The sequence below is a fragment of the Geotrypetes seraphini genome, chromosome 16, assembly GCF_902459505.1.
Source record: "Geotrypetes seraphini chromosome 16, aGeoSer1.1, whole genome shotgun sequence".
Classification (NCBI taxonomy): Eukaryota; Metazoa; Chordata; class Amphibia; order Gymnophiona; family Dermophiidae; genus Geotrypetes; species Geotrypetes seraphini.
The window spans coordinates 37,077,740-37,088,645 of record NC_047099.1 but is presented as its reverse complement, the minus strand read 5'-3'; the positions used below and the strand labels follow the sequence as shown (position 1 = coordinate 37,088,645).

The window sequence follows — 10,906 nt, the reverse complement described above, 5'->3', positions numbered from 1 at the left end:
CTTCTAATAAATGTTTATCATTCCTTCAAAATCTCTCACTATATTCCCTCAATTTTATTTCTCTATTTTTACATCCCGTCACTCCTCGAGAGCTCAGAAATGGTTCCAGTGTTACAATCTAACATTGCAGTGTGATGTAAACAAAAGAAACAGCCTTTTCCTCTCCCCCTTTCAAATCGGACATCTTGCAATCCCAAAACAGAAAATTAAATGACCGTCATGTTGGCCCCAGGCTCTGGTTTCTGCTGGTCTTCTTTTCACTCGCTGTCCAGGGTTTCCTGCCCCTTTGATGTTTTCTTCTTCCTCTGGACACCATCTCTTGTCTCCCTTGTGCCTTGGGTCAAATCTCTTTATTCCCCGTCTTCCCCTCCATGATCATGTGCACCATCTCTCCTTGCCCTCCACCTTAGGGCCAACATTTCTCCATGCATGTCTCCCTCCCCTCCACCATATGCAGGATTTCTCCCTCTCATCCCTTTCTCCCTCCTTTCCTCTTCTCCAGCCCCTTTCCAACAATTCTTCCTCTCTTCTCTCCCCCCACCCGCCATGTATAGCAGCTTTCTATGCCTCCCTCCTTTCCCCCCTTTGTAGTTCAAGATAGCCTGCAAAGTCCAAAAAGCAATCTATGGAGAAAAGCCGATATTAAAGTCTTCTTCAATTCACATGTATCGCAACCATAGGCGCCGGAACGGGGGGGGGAGGGCACAAGGGCCATGGTCTCTCCCCCAAATTCGCACTGGCTCTGTAGGCGCTTGCGCACTCCCCTGTCCGCGTGGCAAGGTGGTAGGTTCCTCGGCAGAGGAGCCCCCTCCCCCTGCAGTCTGTTTCATAGATGATTTTGTCGCAGGCACCTGGGGGGGGGGGAGGGGCGAACTGTTGGCAGATCGGGGCCAGGGGTGCTTTGCGCGCCGCCGCGGAACCTTTGGTGCGCGGGCGGCCCTGGGGCGCGAGCTCATCGCCTCCTTCCCGCCGGCGCGAGCGCCTCTTCTACCGGCGCGCAGCTCGCGCCTGGATTTCCTCACGCGAAAGGGCGGGAGCCGCGGAGCTACCTGAGCGCGAGGCGGCCCGCGGAGCCCTCGTCAAAGCTGGCTGGAGGACCTGCGCGCTTCCGGCGGAGCCACGTGTGGCGCGTGCTAAGCAGCCTCAAGGATAACAGGTGAGGAGGGCTCGGGCCCGGCCACCGAATTCATTGTCCTGCTATGGGGGTTCGTTTTATTGTCATCGTGTGTGGGAAAAAAGGGGAGTCCTTGCTGACGTAATTGGTGGGGGAGTTTTGTTAGAGTCAAATTTGGGCTGGTAGGATTCATGCTCGAGCTTTTCAATGGGCCAGTGATGAAGCTTTGGGGTCTGTATCCCTGGCAGTGGTCCTCAACCCTGTCCTGGGGGCCCCCCCGAGGGGTTTTCAAGATATCCCTAATGAATATGCATGAGAGAGATTTGCATACCTGTCATGTCCATTATATGCAGTGGTTCTCAACCTTGTCCTGGGGACCCCCCAGCCAGTCGGGTTTTCAAGATATCCCTAATGAATATGCATGAGAGAGATTTGCATACCTGTCATGTCCATTATATGCAGTGGTTCTCAACCCTGTCCTGGGGACCCCCTAGCCAGTCAGGTTTTCATGATATCCCTAATGAATATGCATGAGAGATTTGCATACCTGTCATGTCCATTATATGCAGTGGTTCTCAACCCTGTCCTGGGGACCCCGCAGCCAGTCGGGTTTTCATGATATCCCTAATGAATATGCATGAGAGATTTGCATACCTGTCATGTCCATTATATGCAGTGGTTCTCAATCTTGTCCTGGGGACCCCCCAGCCAGTCGGGTTTTCAAGATATCCCTAATGAATATGCATGAGAGAGATTTGCATACCTGTCATGTCCATTATATGCAGTGGTTCTCAACCCTGTCCTGGGGACCCCCCAGCCAGTCGGGTTTTCATGATATCCCTAATGAATATGCATGAGAAATTTGCATACCTGTCATGTCCATTATATGCAAACCTCTGTCATGCATATTCATTAGGGATATCTTGAAAACCCGACTGGCTGGGGGGTCCCCAGGACAGGGCTGAGAACCACTGCATATAATGGACATGACAGGTATGCAAATCTCTCTCATGCATATTCATTAGGGATATCTTGAAAACCCGACTGGCTGGGGGGTCCCCAGGACAAGATTGAGAACCACTGCATATAATGGACATGACAGGTATGCAAATCTCTCATGCATATTCATTAGGGATATCATGAAAACCCGACTGGCTGCGGGGTCCCCAGGACAGGGTTGAGAACCACTGCATATAATGGACATGACAGGTATGCAAATCTCTCATGCATATTCATTAGGGATATCATGAAAACCTGACTGGCTAGGGGGTCCCCAGGACAGGGTTGAGAACCACTGCATATAATGGACATGACAGGTATGCAAATCTCTCTCATGCATATTCATTAGGGATATCTTGAAAACCCGACTGGCTGGGGGGTCCCCAGGACAGGGCTGAGAACCACTGCATATAATGGAGGTGACAGGTATGCAAATCTCTCTCATGCATATTCATTAGGGATATCTTGAGAACCCGACTGGCTGGGGGGTCCCCAGGACAGGGCTGAGAACCACTGCTTCTACTGGATGGCATCTGGGTCTTCCTGAGCTCCTGTCCTTCTATCACCTCTCAAGACCAGGGGCCTCTGATGATCATCAAGAGCTTAGAGCAGAAGTGGCCAACTGCAATCCAGTCAGATTTGCAGGATTTTCCTAATGACTGTACATGAGATCTGTTTGCATGACTTTCATAAATATGTACAAGATCTATTTACCTACAATGGAGGCCCCATGCAAATAGGAACTGTGATTTCTGTTTGCTTTTGATCTGGAATAACTTATCTTATGAATTAAGACAGTGTGACTTGCTATAACAGCGGAACCTGGAGCGGCCTGTGGCCCCACAGCAAACACTACCTCCCCCACCCTACCTACCTCTAACCATTCCCAAGGAGACACATACACTTGTGTTGGTGAAACCTGGCCGCAGCCCTGTTTACTGAACTTGAAACATATTTATATAACATTTAACATATCTTAAATACATATTAACCAACAGCCATAAATAACACATTATCCAATTACCCAAAACAATGGTACCACCTTGATCCCGAGCTACCTTAACAGATGTAACTGGCCCCCGACCCCGCCGTCTAAGCAAGGGTCCAAGGGGTGGCATGTCCCCGCATGCCCCATTGTCCAGGGTCATCCGACCCACCAGGCACGGCTCCCAGCCGGCCCACCGCTCATCCCTTGATGAGCCCAGTAGCTCGGGATACTGCCACTCTATCTCCAACTCCCACCCCCTAACATAACGGGCGGGCAGGAAGGCTGCCTCGGAGGACCGAAAACCCTTAATGATCCTCCGAGAGCTCCTCTTTAAACCCCCCCCCACCCATAATCCCCTCCGGCCGCGACTGACCAATTAGAGGTCTAACCCTCGGCGGGAAAGACCTCCCCTGCTGCGGATCTTGCCGCTCCTGCCCTACTGACCCCCACCTTTTTTCCTAACCACGGGTGACACCACGGGTCTCCCAGCTCCGTGTTAAAGTCGCCCGTTGAGACTACCTCTCGGGCTTTTCATTTCTTTCATAAAATGTTGAAAACGTATCTTTTTGCTGAGTATAACTATATCATGGTGGATAAAAATTCACGGTGGATAAATTGTTTTTTGTTTTGTTTTGGGGTTTTTTTTTTTTTTGGGGGGGAGGGAAATCTATTTAAAGATAGTTTTCTATTTAAGGTACATTATAGTCCAAAAGTTATTCATCTTGAAATGAGAATTAGTTTTTAATTATGTAACATGAGGCTCTATATTCATGCAATGTTTACATTTTTTGGTAAATGAATTCCATTAGTCCGTTCTAGACAGGAGAGCAAAGATAACAAATGAAAGAAAAAATAGCTGACATGGTAAAACGGGGAGATAAGACATTTTTTAGATATATCAATGACAGGAAGACGCTCAAAAATGTCATTGTGAGACTCAAAGGCGAAGGGGAGTATTGTGATCAATTTTGGAGACCGTATCTGGCAAAGGAACGGAGAATTGGTGGACATGATAGTGGTGGAGAGGAGGGAGGAGAGATGACTCATAGATGCTTATGTTTATTAAAAATTTTTCTAAACCGCCTATAAAGCCAAAAAGGATCAAAGCGGTTTACATCACAACGTGATCTTATTTAAGAAAGGAACTCCATTAGAAAATAGGAAAAAAATTAACATTTCAAAAACATATGTACTAAAATTGTTATAAGGAAATGTCATCTGGTTAAATCTTTCTAATCTAATCTAATCTAATCTGTTGGCACTGCTGTCGGGGGTGGGGGGAACCCCCCATTACAAAGGAAACTGTAATTTTTCCCTAAAAAATAGGGAAAAAGGCTGTTTCCTCTATAATGGGGGGGTTCCCCCCAACACCCCCCCACAATGTGAGCGCCAACAGTTCTAAGTAAAGTGTGTGTGTGTGAGGGGGCTGTTCACCACTCACATCCCCTCGGAGTGCTTTAAAATGGTGTCAGCGCCGGGACAAAGGCGCGAGCAGACAATTGAGCGCAGTGCGGAGGCGCGCGCCGAAGAAAATTACTGTTTATAGGGCTCCGACGGGGGGGGGGAACCCCCCCACTTTACTTAATACAGATCACACCGCGTTGTGGGGGGCGTTGTGGGGAGTTTGGGGGGTTGTAACCCCCCACATTTTACTGAAAACTTCACTTTTTCCCTGTTTTTAGGGAAAAAGTTAAGTTTACAGTAAAATGTGGGGGGTTAGAACCCCCCCAACCCCCCCCCCACAACGCCGGCACGATTTGTATTAAGTAAACTGGGGGTGCTCCCCAACAAAACCCCCCCGTCGGAGCCCCTAAAAACAGTAATTTTCTTCGGTGCGCGCCTCCGTCTTGCGCTCAGTTGTCGGCGCGCGCCTTTGTCTTCCGCGTTGTTGTCTATGAACCCTTTAAAATACTGTTTTGATCCAGTGCGCATGATTGTCCATGCGCGATTGTCTCGCGCGGTTTGGTCTATGAACCTGTGATCTCGGTGTCCTAGCTGAGGTGTAGGAAATTAAAAAATTCTGGCTGGTTGTTACAGAGTTTTTTTGAATGTTAAAAGTATGATTTTGTAGGAATATAATAGTAATTATTTATTGGAAATTTCTCCGCATTAGCCATTCCCAGTACTTCTTTAAAAAACTTCCTTAACAAAATTTCAGGTGACAATAAATGAGTTACTGGAAAATTGACTAAGCGGAGATTTTTTTGCTCTATTCTTATTCTCCATAGATTCAATTTCAGAATGTATCACTGTAGAATCTTTAACAGCAGATACCGAGACAGCTTGTAAATTATTACATTGAGTTTCTACAATATTTAATCGTTTGTCCAAGCAACCTAGAATAGAATCTGCCCAGGAGGTGGACCATCTGGCCACACCAGAGGTAAATTTGACTGAATTTTTGGAAGATACACAGGATGGGATCCGGAGTCAGTCCACTCTGGTGATAACATGCATGAGTGAGATGGATAAGACATTAATTATGAAACTTTATTTCAAGAACAGGTTAATGAAATTTTGTGGGGATCTCGTTAGGATTTTTCCAGATGTCTCCAGAACCACTCAATTGAGAAGGAAAGAATTTCTGAAATTGAAGGATAGAGTTTTGGCTCTGGAGGCATCTTTTTACCTGAAATTTCCTTGTAAATGTTTAATTAAGTTACAAGATGTTGAGTATGCTTTTTGGGATCCTATTCAACTACAACAATTTCTAGTTGCGAGAGAATAGAAATGATTTTGTTTCACCTAGCTGAGAATAAGAGGAGTAATTAATTTAATATCCCATAGTAAGGAATGATTCAAGGTAGGTTAGTACAAACCAAGAATTATTGTCCTTTAGTTTTCTTAAATTTATTTGATTAGAAATAGTAACATGTTCTCCCCATTGATGTGGGCTTGAAAGGAATTATGTATGTATGATTTGATTATGTATTGCTTTGTGTGATTTTGTTTCCTTTGGAAATATTGGATATTGTAAAGTATTCAAAAGCATAATAAAAAAAAATAAATAAATAAATAAAAAGTATGATTTTGTAGGTTATTCTGCGTGGAATAGGGCGCCAGTGCGCTTTTATCAGAAGAGGTGAGAGACATGGTCAAATTTTTTTCGCGCTTCCAATAAGTTTTATTGCCGTGTTTTGTATAAACTTGCAAGCGTCCGATTTCTTTCTGCGGGAGTTGCAGTAATCTAAACATGAGATCACATGCAGAGGACTCGAGAACTTTGGGAAGAGAATGTATTAATCAAAGGCTATAACAGCATTTTTGAACGGCAGCACTAGATTTGCTGGTGACATGTTAGTTTACGGTCCAGGATAACTCCCAGGAGCTTTATAGATGAAACTGTGCGCAAAGATGTGGAGTTGCTGAAGATTTTGAGACATTGAGCGTAACTTATTTTTTTTTCCATTTTCTGGTTGATTGTCCATCATTTCACTTTTCTAAATCGGCTCTGGGTCCATACCTTTCAACATTCCTTGTCTCTGTTTAGCATATCTCACAATCTCTATGCCTGGGAGCAATAATAAACCCTATTAGGATTAGCTCCTTCAAGTACAGGGGCTTTGAATTGTGGGAAAACTTGTCAACACCTTAAATTGACAATGTTCTTGTTCTGGGAGCCAACGCAAGTGAAACAGTAAAGGGCAAGCTCTCCCCTGTCTATTTTTCCTAGATTGCGGCCTAGCAATGAAATGCTAGAGCAGAGTCTCTCAAAAGAAGCTCCACAATTCCCGTCATAAGCATACATAGTAGATGACGGCAGATAAAGACCCGAATGGTCCATCCAGTCTGCCCAACCTGATTCAGTTTACATTTTTTAATTTTTTCTTCTTAGCTATTTCTGGGCAAGAATCCAAAGCTCTACCCGGTACTGTGCTTGGGTTCCAACCGCCGAAATCTCCGTCCCATCCAGCCCATCTACACCCTCCCAGCTACTGAAGCCCTCCCCAGCCCATCCCCCACCAAACGGCCATACACAGACCCAGACCGCGCAAGTCTGCCCAGGACTGGCCTTAGTTCAATATTTAATATTATTTTCTGATTCTAGATTCTACACTAGATTAGAATAAATGGACATGCAAGAGTCTGTCAATGTGACGAGCGTCTGTGTGCGGAAACATACAACCGCCCAGACGAGCATCATTCTTTTGACGTGAACGCTAATGGCAAGTCAATTTTATATTTATTTTTTTTTTATGCAGCAGTTATCCTAACTTGAGCAACAAAGGGCTCCTTTTACAAAGGTGCACTAGCGTTTTTAGCACGGGCGCTCACCCCGCGCTACACTGAAAATACTAACGCCAGCTCTACGGAGGCGTTAGCGTCTGGCGCGCGCGCTAAAACCGCTAGTGCGCCTTCGTAAAAGGAGCCCAAAGCCATCAAGTCTTTGTTACCGTTAGGATCTAATCTAATCTCATCTAATCCTTAGGTTTGTATACCGCATCATCTCCACGTTCGTAGAGCTCGACGCGGTTTACAGTAGGATAAATAGGAAGGAACTACAACAGAGGGTTAGAGGTAGAAGTGTGAAGAAAATTTAGAGGACTTGGGATGCCAAGATATAAGAGTTTCCTTGATTCCTAAGTTGAAGGGAGACTTACATTTTTTGAGAAAAGCCAGGTTTTCAGATGTTTGCGGAAAACTTGGAGAGAGCTCAAGTTCCGAAGAGGGGGAGGTAAGGTTGTTCCAGAGCTCAGTGATTTTGAAGTGGAGGGAGGTCCCTAGCTTTCCTGTGTGGTATTAGGGTTTGAGGAATTCCAAGAAAGAGGGATAAAGGGAGGGAGGATACCATATAGGATTTTGAAAGTTAAGCAGGCGCATTTATCTTTGTGAAATTGGATTTGTTTGACAACTATCGAGCCACATTCTGAGTTTAATTTGATCTCAAAAACAAGCGCATCCATCGCATTGAGTAGCATTTCAATTCCGTCTACTTTAATTTCACCATTGTTACAATTACCCATAGAACTTTAAATAAATAGCTCTCAAGTTTAATTTTTGTAAGTTTTGCGATTTTTAAAATTTCAATTATAATATGCCACGAAAAACATTTGCTCCGTTTGGTGTGCCAGAGCTAAAAAAAAAAAGTTTGAGAGACACCGTGCTAGAGAATTTGAAATTAGAGAATGACACGGGGACAAATTTTTCCTGTCCCCGTAGGAGCTCAATTTCCCCGTCCCCGCAAATCTTGTCGCTGCCCCTGCCCCATTCCCGTAAGCTCTGCCTTAACCGTACAAGCCTCGAACGCGTCCGATTTTAAAGTGTTTGGGGCTTGTGCAGATGAGGGCGGAGCTTGCAGGAAGGTGGGCGGGGACAGGAAAAGAACTCACGGGGACGGGGAAATGAGTTTACCCGGAGTCTCTATTTGAAATGCCATCATCGCATTCATTCCCATTCCAACATACCAAACATTACAATAATCCAGTAAACATTCCAGTTACTAGAGTTCTAGGTGAACCTTCCCTCTCCCAGTTAACTTCCAGGGCCTTAGCCTGCACCTCTCCTCCCCCAACATTTTAATAATTAAACTCAACAACCACGATCACACACAAATCCTGTAAAAATGCAGGTTAAAGTTTGTGCTATAACTGTTGGAATTTATTGTTTTGCTTTGATTGCAGCTGCCCAGTGCTGTCCCCAATAAGTCACCACCCTAGACAACTGCCTAGCTTTGGTTGGGTTGGCCTTGATGTGGTCACACAATTTTGTAAAATCAATTTTTGGCACGTAAATCAGGCTTTGCAGATGAAACTTACTGCAGGTAAAGAGGGTTCTACAGTCTAATTGCTCTGGCATAGGGTTCTTCTGATGAGGATTTTCTCTTCAGTCGTCCGTGCTGTAGTCCATGTTTTAATTGTGCAGTGTGACTCCTCCTTTGAGTCTGATGAGGATATGTTTTTGGCTGTCTCTGCTGTTTTCATGTATTCTGTGTATCAAAGATGTCCTTGCATGGGGCTCTGATGAGGATCTGCTCTTCAGTCGTCCGTGCTGTAGTCATGTTTTAATTGTACAGTGTGACTCCAGCATGAGGTTCTGATGAGGATCGCTTTTTTGGTTGTCTATGCTATTTTCGTGCTTTACATGTATCACAAATGCTTGTTGCTCCTTAGAACTGAAGTCAGGTTGCAAATGAGATGGGGAGGGTCTCGGTGAGTTTGTTAAATGGACCCTTGGAAAGTCAGTTTCTGAGCTCATGCTTATCTCTAGGACCATCTTTAAAGGTTGGGGCAGCACCTCAAGAGAGCCCTCAGCAAAGCTGAATGATTTCGCTAAGGCACTGGCTGGGTTGCTTCATAGTAGAGAATGACACAGTGACAAAATTCATCACCGTTCCCGTCCCCGCAGATAACCATCTTCATGTCATTCTTTAAGGAGAGAGGGAAGAATCAGAGTATGAATGGCCACAACCACTGACCCTCGAGCTTTGCTTTGAAGAATGCTGGTGTAGAAGGACCGAGGTTGAAATAGACACTAGAAAATGACATGGGATTATTTCCCGCGGTTATCCACGGGGACGGGAACGGTGATGAATTTTGTCACCGTGTCATTCTCTACTTCTTAGTTTCTGCCCTGGGACCCAAGGTGTCTAATAGGAACCCCAAATATCCCTTCTTACCCTCTTCCAGCACCTGTTTCTGGCGGTTTTGCAACCTCACAAATCAAAGCAGCCAAACCTTTTTTCACTCTAACGTCAAGTGTGCTCACTGCAGCAAATTGTATCCCGAAAAGGACATCTTAACACATCTGCTCTCATGTCTTGTGTTGAGTCTCTCGATGTGTCATCTTGTGGAGAAGATATCTGCTTCTATTTACCCTGTTTTTCCTGGTTTGGGATGTTTCCAGTTTACGTTGATATCACAAGGCGAAGGCCATAATTTTCTCTGTGGTTCATTCTGCAACTTTTTCCACCTTCTGTATATTAAAAATAGGATCCTCGGGAGAATTGGGCCCAGCTCAGTCCTTCCAGTTCCTGAGTACATTGGCCAAATCTTTGTGTGACCAATGTGTCATGGCTGCTCAGCTGTTCTGTGATTTTTCAGTGGAAGGATTTTTCCCGGTGATAAATTACTCAGCAGCAGACGCTCAGGACCTGACACACGTTGTTATGTTATGTTAATCAGGTTTTCTAGTCCACCTTTACCTATTCAGTTCAAGGTCGGATTACATTACAAGAGGTTGGGTCAGTTACCCAGGAAGTTACAATGGCCAGTTTGACACAGACATTCAGTATGGGTGCTGATACAGGTAGATCAGAGGAGACATGATAGAGACTTACAAGATCATGAAAGGCATAGAGAAGGTGGAAAGGGACAGATTCTTCATCCTATTGGGAACTAAAAGAACGAGGGGGCACTCGGAGAAACTGAAAGATTAAAAAAAATGGCTAGTTCTGAGGCTGTTGGAACAGAGGGGTTGGTTGTCTCCATTTGTGATCTTTTTTCTTTTTAAATCTTTATTCATTTTTAAACCTTCAAATCGTGTTGGTTAGGTTATCTAATATCTAATAAGTTATCTTCTTTGCTGATCTATTTATGACAGTACTCTTTCTTCCTTTGCATCAGCAGTGATTTATATTCTTGGATTTTCTGCCACCACTTTAAACATAGAAACACAGAAATAGACGGCAGATAAGGGCCACGGCCCATCTAGTCTGCCCACCCCAATGACCCTCCCCTACCTTTCTCTGTGAATAGATCCCACGTGTCTATCCCATTCGGCAAGCTTTTTTGTAGGAACATAAGTGCTCAGTCGAACCACTTCTCTGATGATCGTTGGATTCTTTTGATGCATTTGAGTGGGGCTAG

The 10,906-nt window shown here is 44.8% G+C and overlaps 1 long non-coding RNA gene across 1 annotated transcript in view; it reads left to right on the top strand.

Annotated features, from left to right (window-relative positions):
- The first annotated feature begins 271 nt into the window (after positions 1–271).
- LOC117349837 overlaps positions 272–10,906 on the top strand; it is a 93,955-nt gene continuing 83,320 nt past the window's right edge. Inside the window, exon 1 of the long non-coding RNA XR_004537193.1 lies at positions 272–1,156. This is a non-coding gene — a long non-coding RNA (uncharacterized LOC117349837). The remainder of the gene's footprint in view (positions 1,157–10,906) is intronic.